The sequence below is a fragment of the Artibeus jamaicensis genome, unplaced genomic scaffold (assembly GCF_021234435.1).
Source record: "Artibeus jamaicensis isolate MK-2021 breed Jamaican fruit bat unplaced genomic scaffold, CSHL_Jam_final contig_3174, whole genome shotgun sequence".
Classification (NCBI taxonomy): Eukaryota; Metazoa; Chordata; class Mammalia; order Chiroptera; family Phyllostomidae; genus Artibeus; species Artibeus jamaicensis.
Genome location: NW_026521738.1, coordinates 850,057 through 859,030, shown reverse-complemented (window position 1 = coordinate 859,030; position 8,974 = coordinate 850,057).

The window sequence follows — 8,974 nt, the reverse complement described above, 5'->3', positions numbered from 1 at the left end:
GTAAGAAACAAGGGCTCTCAGAGATGTGAGTCCTTGTACTCAAGGGTGATGTGCAGAGAATACAAATAGAAAGAGAAATAAACACAAGCTTATCAAGAAAGCAGTAGCACATTTAGAAAGATTAATTTTTTTCTACTCTTCGTATCCTCTTCCTTTTTCTTCCTCCTCTGGCTGTCTTTTCATAGCTTAGTTCTATTTTGGGGGCTTTGATCTGTTCTTTTACTTGGGATATATATATATATATTGTCTTTGTATGCCTATTACATTGTAAGGAGCAGAGCCTTAGGTATTCATCAGGGCAGGGCAACCCTCTTTGCTGCCTGGTGGTGTTACATGTGGGGGAGGTGTCAAAAAGGAAACAGTACTGCTTGCTCAGCTCTTGGCCAGCTTTCAGTCACTTCCCCTGCTACTCACAGCAAACTGGGCCCTTCTGGTGCTGATTCCCAGGTGGGTGGGTTTGTGTACATTCTAGGACCTTGTGGGTCTCTCCAATGAACTCTCCTGTGAGGCTGGGAGTTACTCCTGCCGCAACCCCCACAGGTTTTTACTGCTAGAGGTTTTGAGGCTTTATTTCTCAGAGCCAGAACCCTAGGTTGCAGGGTTTGTCTCTCTCCCCAGTTGTTCCTCCTGGTTATCCACATGCAAATGTGGGACTGCCTGTGGGACCACCCATCTGCTAGCCTCCTCCTTGTGCATTCTGTCTACCCTGGCTGCCCATCTCTGCCCCTCCCACCTGACTGAATGAGTGTTTCTTCTTTAATTCCTTGGTTATGGGACTTCCATACAGTTCTATTTTCTGGCAGTTCTGGTTATTTTTTGTTTTTAAATTTGTTGTTGTCCTTTTGGTTGTGCAAGGAGGCAAAATGTATCTACCTACACCTCCAGCTTGGCTGAAAATCTCCTTCTTCTCCTTCTCCTTCTCCTTCTTCCTCTTCCTCTTCCTCTCCCTCTCCCTCTCCCTCTCCCTCTCCCTCTCCCTCTCCCTCTCCCTCTCCCTCTCCCTCTCCCTCTCCCTCTCCCTCTCCCTCTCCCTCTCCCTCTCCCTCTCCCTCTCCCTCTCCCTCTCCCTCTCCTTCTTCTTCTTCTTCTTCTTCTTCTTCTTCTTCTTCTTCTTCTTCTTCTTCTTCTTCTTCTTCTCTCTGTCTCCCTCTCCCCATCCCCACCCCCTGACCTTGGTTAATTATGTTTAATGAATTTCACAAGTATTTACTAAATTTTTGGTAAATAAATCCATAATTACTGGGTAAGGCCACATGGAATTTATGTAGTACCCCACGAAGACGATTTCACAGTCTCACTGCATAAAGTGGAAGACAGACATATACATATAAGACAATGATTTGAGGTGAAACAGAAGCGCACACAAAATAATATGAGAAAATAAAGGATAGGGATAATGGCTAACATAGATTGAGTGTTTACAATATGGTAGGCACTAGATTAAGATCTTTACATGGATTTCCTCATTTAATCCTTACCACAGCCCTATGAGGAAGGAACTAGTATCATTCCCATTTTACAGCTACTTTACTAGTTAACTCTGTCACCTAGCTAGTTAATGGCAGAACTAGGTTCTCACTTCTGCCTGGTGTACTTTTCCCTCTCTCCACCTGTCCAAGTCCCATTTTGGATGCTCCTGAGCTGATCCCAACTGGTCTGTGAGCCGTCCCAGGAATACCTGTTTGGAGACAGTGGAGCCCAGTGGAGGGGCAGCTACCTCAACATCAGACATTCCTCCTCCACCATCTCTGCAATTTCCCTCTGGAGATGAGGGGGAGAAGGTTTTTGTTTTTTTTTCCACACACCCCTCCCCCCAGAGGATTTATTTGCATGTCTCAGGAAGGGCTTCCCAGAAACAGACTCTAAAATAAGGATCCTTGTGCAAGTGATTTATTGAGGAAGTACTTGAAGGGGAAACCCGTGAGCAGAGTGGAAGAGGCACGACAGGAAAGGGGAGGAAGCTCAGCAGGGGACCTCTCAGGCATTGTTTTAGCTGTCCCCAGTGAGCTCTGAAGGATAAGCCTAACTGCAAGCCAAGAGCTGGGATTTCACAGCCACCTGTCAGTGAAGGTACAACCTGGACATAAAGTCCCAGGCTTTCCTCCTGTGAAGGGAAAGAGCTCCAGTGGGCTTAAAACAGTCCTGCAAAAAAAGAGCTGCAGGCACCGGCTCTTGGGAGAGAAAGCACAGGGAAGAGGTTGGAGGGCACGGGCAGGCACACAGGGAGCCATGGAGATGCGGAGCACTGATCCTCCCTGCTGTAGAGGGGCACACTGGAATCTCCATACAGGAAAGAAGGGGAAGCTGACTGGACATGCCCTTCCCTCCTCCATCTGGTCTTGCCCCACTTCAAGAAGTACTTTATTATTTACTGGATTGGCTACAATAGCTTAAGAAGAGTGAAAATCCAACAGGAAGTCTACCAAAAATAAATAGAAGTTATGTCCTGGGCACTGAGGGCCCAGATGAAGGAGCCATTACCTATTATATAATGTCTATTGGGTGGTAGCTGTGTGGCATGCATTGTGTTAAAAAGCTGCCTGTGAATTATCTTTCCTAATCTTCACCCCTGGCTGTCTGAATCCAGAGCCCACACTCTTAATCACCTCCTTGTATATCTCTCTTTATGATGAGGTCTATCGGTCAGAGTTCATTCAGGGGGGTAGAGCCACCACACACATTGCAGAAATAAGGGAGTTATTAGAAATATGACTACTCAACTCTGGCTGGTGTGGTTCGGTGGATCGAGTCCTAGCCTGTGAAGCAAGAGGTTGCCAGTTTGATTCCCAGGCAAGGCATATGCCTGGGTTGTGGGCCAGGTCCCCAGTTGGGGTGCATGCAAGAGGTGTGAGAGGCAACTGATCCATGTTTCTCTTTTGCATTGATGTTTCCTTCTCTTTCTCCCTTCCCCTCTCTCCAAAAATAGATAAACAAATAAATAATCTGTAAAAAAAGAAATGAGACTACAAGGTGAGAGGAGCTGGGGAAGTACAGGTCGGGAGGGAATTGTGGGATGATTAGAGAGGAGTCACTAAAGTCTCGGGGACTAGCCGGGATCTATCTGCAGGCGCATCTGTCTGCCACAGCACCTCACAACAGAGATCTCCCAAGAGGAGTTGAGGAGGCTCCCATACACCTTCCAAATACCACTAGGTCCTCTTTTGGCCAACTCCAACTCACAGCCAGCCCTGTCAGGAGGGGGTTCTGTAAGTGTACTGCCTAGCCTCACCAACCTGAGTTAGCATAATCCAGTGTTAGGGTGGTCAGTGATGTGGGCTGTGAAAGAATTCACAAAGAGAAGAAAATGCAAAGAATAAGATTTTTATTCACTCTCCAAGAAAGGAGAGGGGCCAGGTGTGGAGTACACACCAGCACTGAGGGGTGGGGCTTCGAGCTTTTATTGGATTATAATTGGATTAAAAAGGGTGAGGAGGTTGATGTTGTGTAACCCCTGGGCTGTTAGGACATTGTAACAGGGGCTGCAGTTTATTCCAATGTTTTCTTTTACCTATGGCTATAGGGAACAGTTTGTTCTGTTCTTGCTTCCAGTTATTCCTAGTCCTGAGGACATAAGCTCAGAAGAGTAACATGGCAGTCATGTGTAACCAGGTCATAGGCCTGCTAGGCAAATGGTGCCACAATAGCAAATGGCTCTGGCTTTACCCTTTCATCCAGCACATCAGAATATCTTTAATGTAGATGACAATATAACCGACCAGACATCCAAGCAGCAGAGGAAAGTCAGGGTCACATTTTTAACATCTGCATAAGCATTTTTGTATATATTTGTCACAACAGCACTTACAACAGTATTTTACTTACAGTATTTTATTTGTCACAACGGCACTTACAACATTTGAAAATAATAATTTCTTCACAACTGTACTCCATGGACTAAGCAGAGTGCATGGTATGTAGTACTTGCTCAGTAAATATTAGATGAAGGAGTGGTACCGAATGGCTAGAGTTCTTGTAGGACAATCAGCTCTTACTCATAAACTCCTGCAGATATCTGACAATCCCTCGGGAGCAGGAAATGGGCCCGTTCCTCCAGGCAAGTGGGACATAATTCTGCTTACCGAGTTGCCACTTCTTTCTGACCTCTGGCCCTCAACTGAGGTGGGATGACAACACCCTGTTTACCACGACTAGGAGAAGCTGATCACCATCCTTTTTAGGTGTCTTCCTTGCTCACAATGATTCCTTTGTTTTTATTTTTAAAATATATATTTGATTGATTATGCCATTACAGTTGTCCCATTTCCCCACCTTCATTCTCTTCCACCCTGCACACCCCCTCCCACCCACATTCCCCGCCTTTAGTTCATGTTCATGTGTCGTAAGTTCTTTAGCTTCTACATTTTCCATACTATTCTTGCCCTCCCCCCATCTATTTTCTACCTGCCATCTATGCTACTTATTTTCTGTACTTTTCCCCCCTCTCTCCTCCTCCCACTCCTCTGTTGCTAACCCTCCATGTGATCTCCTTTTCTGTGGTTTTGTTCCTGTTCTAGTTGTTTGCTTTTGTTTTAGGTGTGCCTGTTAATAACTGTGAGTTTGCTGTCCTTTCACTGTTCATGTTTTTTATCTTCTTTTTCTTAGATAAGTCCCTTTAACATTTCATATAGTAAGGGCTTGGTGATGATGAACTCCTTGAGTTTGACCTTATCTGAGAAGTACTTTATGTGCCCTTCCTTCCACTCTAAATGAAAGCTTTGCTGGATAGAGCAATCTTGGATGTGGGTCCCTGCCTTTCATGACTTGGAATACTTCTTTCCAGCCCCTTCTTGCCTGTAAGGTCTCTTTTGAGAAATCCACTGACAGTCTGATGGAAACTCCTATGTAGGTAACTCTGTAGGTACCTCCTTTGTAGGTAACTCCTTTGTCTCCTTATCTCTTGCTGCTTCTAGGATTCTCCCCTTCATTTTTATCTTGGCTAATATAATAATGATGTGCCTTGGTGTGTTCCTCCTTGGGTCCACCTTCTTTGGGACTCTCTGAGCTTCCTGGACTTCCTGGAAGTCTATTTTCTTTGCCAGATTGGGGAAATTCTCCTTTATTATTTGTTCGAATAACTTTTCCACTTGTTGCTCTTCTTCTTCTCCTTCTGGTACCCCTATAATTTGTTTTTCTTTGGAACATTTAAAGATGTCCTGGAGCTTCCTAAGCCTCCCCTCATTTTTTTTTTTTTGAATTCTTGTTTCTTCATTCTTTTTTGTTTGGTTGTTTCTTTCTTCCTTCTGGTCTGCTCCATTGATTTGAGTCCCAGTTTTCTTCCCATCACTATTGGTTCCTCATGCATTTTTTTTTCATTTCACTTAGCGTAGCCTTCATTTTTTCATCTAATTTGTGACCAAAATCAACCAGGTCTGTGAATATCCTGATTACCAGTATTTTGAATTGTGCATCTGATAGGTTGGCTATTTCTTGGTCGCTTGTGGAGTTTTTGCTGTGGAGTTTTGATCTGTTCTTCCATTTGAGCCATTTTTTTTTTCATCTTTTTTCTCCTGTTATGTATGAGGGGTGGAGCCTCAGGTGTTCACCAGGACAGGGCAACCCAGTCACTGGGTTGTGACGCTATATGTAGGGGTGGGGTCAGAAAGGGAACAATGGCACTTGTTCCACTGTGAGATATCAGTCCCCTCCGCCACTTCCTCCAAGCAAACTGGGCCCTTCTGGTGCTGATTCCCATGTGGGTGGGCTTGTGTACATTTTAGGACCCTGTGTGTCTCTCCAACAGACTCTCCTGTGAGGCTAGGAGTCTCTTCCAGCACCTCAACCCCACAGCTGTTTTCACCCCGTGTTTTGAGGCTTTATTTCCCCGCTCTGGGGCCCAGGGTTGTGTGGTCTGTCTCGCTCCCCAGTTTGTAGTTTATCTGCACATGAATGTGGGACCGCCCGGTCAGCCAGCTGCCTTGCACACAGTGCCTTGCTTCACAATCGCCACCTCACTGGGTCTGCCCGTTGCCACCCCATGCCCTGGGTCTGCCAGCCATGCCATCCTGTGCACCCCGGGTGTCTTGTGTGCCCAGGGTGCCACCGCTTTTTGTGCTGTGATCCCTTTCCACGCAGTTGCCCGACTCCACCCTTCCTACCAGTCTGAATGAATGTGTCTATCTCTTAACTCCTTGGTTGTCTAACTTCTATACAGTTCTGGATGTTGTTTTGTTTCCAGATTGTTTTTGTCCTTATTTTGCTTGTGCAAGGAGGCACAGTGTGTCTACCTACACCTCCATCTTGCCTGGAAGTCCCCTTAATTTTTGTAAAGGTTTTATTTACGTTTAGAGAGAGGAAAAAGGAGGGAGAAAGAGAGGGAGAGAAACATCAATGTGAGAAACATCTATTGGTTGACTCTTTTATGCGCCCCCAACTGGGGACTGAACCTCAGTCCAGGCATGGGCACCAACCAGGAATCAACTGGGTGGCCTTTTGCTTTGCCGGATGACACCCAACAAACAGAGCCACATGGGTCAGGGAACAAAGATCCTTTTAATTGCCCTTCTTCCTCCCACATACAGGTGGGGACCTAACACTCCTGTTTGTTCCATGAGACCCTATCTCTTGGGCACAGCTGGGCCAATCAGTTTCTCTCTTCTGGGAATTTGGAATTAAGACCCAGAAAGATATTAAATTTTTATGTATGGTATGCCATAATAAAAGAAGCATAAAGAAATGAAGGGGAATAGAAGAATTACTACGAATATTGAGATAACTGACAGGCAGTTCAGGAAAAAAGCATTTTAGTTCCTTACTTTATAAAATACATAAAAAAATAAAGCTTTTAGAAGCAAGAAACAGAGGGAAAACATTCAGACAGGACTCATATGCAAAATATATAATGAACAATAACAGTGAGTAAAAGACAGTAGAAAAATAGGCACAGGATTTGAACAGGTCCTTCAAAACAGAGGTTACTAAAATGGTCAATAAACATACGAAAAGGTGTCTTCCTTCATTACTCATCAGGAAAATGTGAGATAAAACTATAAAAAGATATCATTATGTACAGCAGAATAAATAAAATGAAAAAACAAAAGCTGACAATACCAACTGTTGCTAAGAATGTGGAACCAGAGCATGCACTCAGTCATTGCTGGTAGCGCTGTCAACTGGTACAATCACTGTGGAACTATTTCTTATTTAGGAGGATTTACTAAAGTTGAGCACACAAATAGCCTATCACACAGCAATTATGCTCATAAGTATGTACCCAAGAAAACTATTTATATTTACCACAACCCATATTTAAGAATATTCATAGCAATGCTATTCATAATAACCCAAATCTAGAAACTCTCAAATGTCCCTCAATAGTAGAATGGATAAAAAACATTGTGGTAGAGAGACATCGTGAAATACTACCCAGCAATGAGAATGAATGAACTACAACTACAGGTTGATAACGTATAGAAATCTCACAGATATTACGTTGAATGAAATTAGTACTCACTACATAATTTCATTTATATAAGGACCAGGCAGAACTAACGTGTGCTGTTAGAACTCAGGCTATCTATTACCTTTGGGTGGGGGAGGGGTAGTAACTGGCTAGAAAACGAGTTGTGGGGATGCTGACAGTGCTCTATTTCTTGATCTGAATCCAGGTAACAAAGGTATGTGTAAAGTTTATGAGATTTTTCATTAAACTGCACTTACGATACAGGCTCTTTTCTTCACTACATACTATATACTTCACTAAAGTTTTTAAGAAATAGTAACTAAGGAGCCGGTTAGTTCCCTGTCTGCACATAAATCTGCTGACAACTTCCTCATGTAACCTTCAGAGAGACCCGAGGGCAATGAAGCAGTGAAAACATAGGGGCCCAGAGAGACTCTCCAACTTTTTTTGATGAATATTTTCCAAGTCTGGGTTTACATAGATTAAAAAAAATGTAAGTAGTAATTTTACACAGAGGTGGCTGTGGAAGGAGGAGTGAGGGATGGGACAGACTTCAGCGCTCCACCCAGGTTATCCTAAATAAATTTACGATCTATGTTTAAAATAATGTTTTTAATATATGTCACTTCAACCATTAATGTAAACATCAATACAGGAAAAAGGAGTTGATTCCCTGGTTGTGCTTGCTATGCAAACAGCTTCAAGACAGGTGTCCCAGCTACTCACCTCTCCCCACCCCTTCGCACCCAGGTGGCTGTTTCCTAAAAGCTCCCACCTCAGAGTGGTGCCTGAACAGGGGTTTGCCTGTTGCCTCTAGTGGTTTAAGCGTGAAAGGTGTAAACACCCCCTAACAACATGTCGTCAATCTGAGGTTGTTGAGACATTTGGGTGGGGCAGGAGAAAGCCAATCAGGGCCTCACCCAATGGCAGCAGCTCAGAAACGGCCCTGCTCCTCCGCAGAGCAGTTGTCCACCGACAGGACACCAGTTTCGTACACCAGCTTGTTAGTTTCCCTCTACCCAGACTCTTCCTTTTACAAACCCCGTTCAGAATCCCATCACTTCACACCCGCCCCGCTCCTCACCCCCGCTGTTGTTCACGCCCATAGAACCCAAGCTATCAAGTTTAAACCAGTTCCAGTCACATCCGAGCCTCCACCCACTTTATTCTAATGGCATTTTTGGCTACTGTGCAAATCGGTTGAGCTAACGTTTATTTATTCACTCAAGAGACAAAGTAGAAGGTGGATGTTATCGAATTCTTTTGTTGCTTTATTAAATAATGTGCCAGCACTGTGCTGCAGCATTGCAGGGAATGGGAAAAAGTTAATTTGTGTAATTTATCACTTTGCATCATTTTCTTACTTAAAACAGTCCAACGTTAATAAACACCAGACCACACACACCTGGGGGGAAAAATAGCTTGTTTGAAATTACAATCATTTTGTCTTTACTTATGAAAATTATTTTAAGTGAAAAAAATGCAAAGAGGATGGAATTATTATAATTTTTCTGAAATGTTATTTTCTAATGAGCAAATATACCAAGGTTAATTGCAAGTCCAGTTATCAGCAAA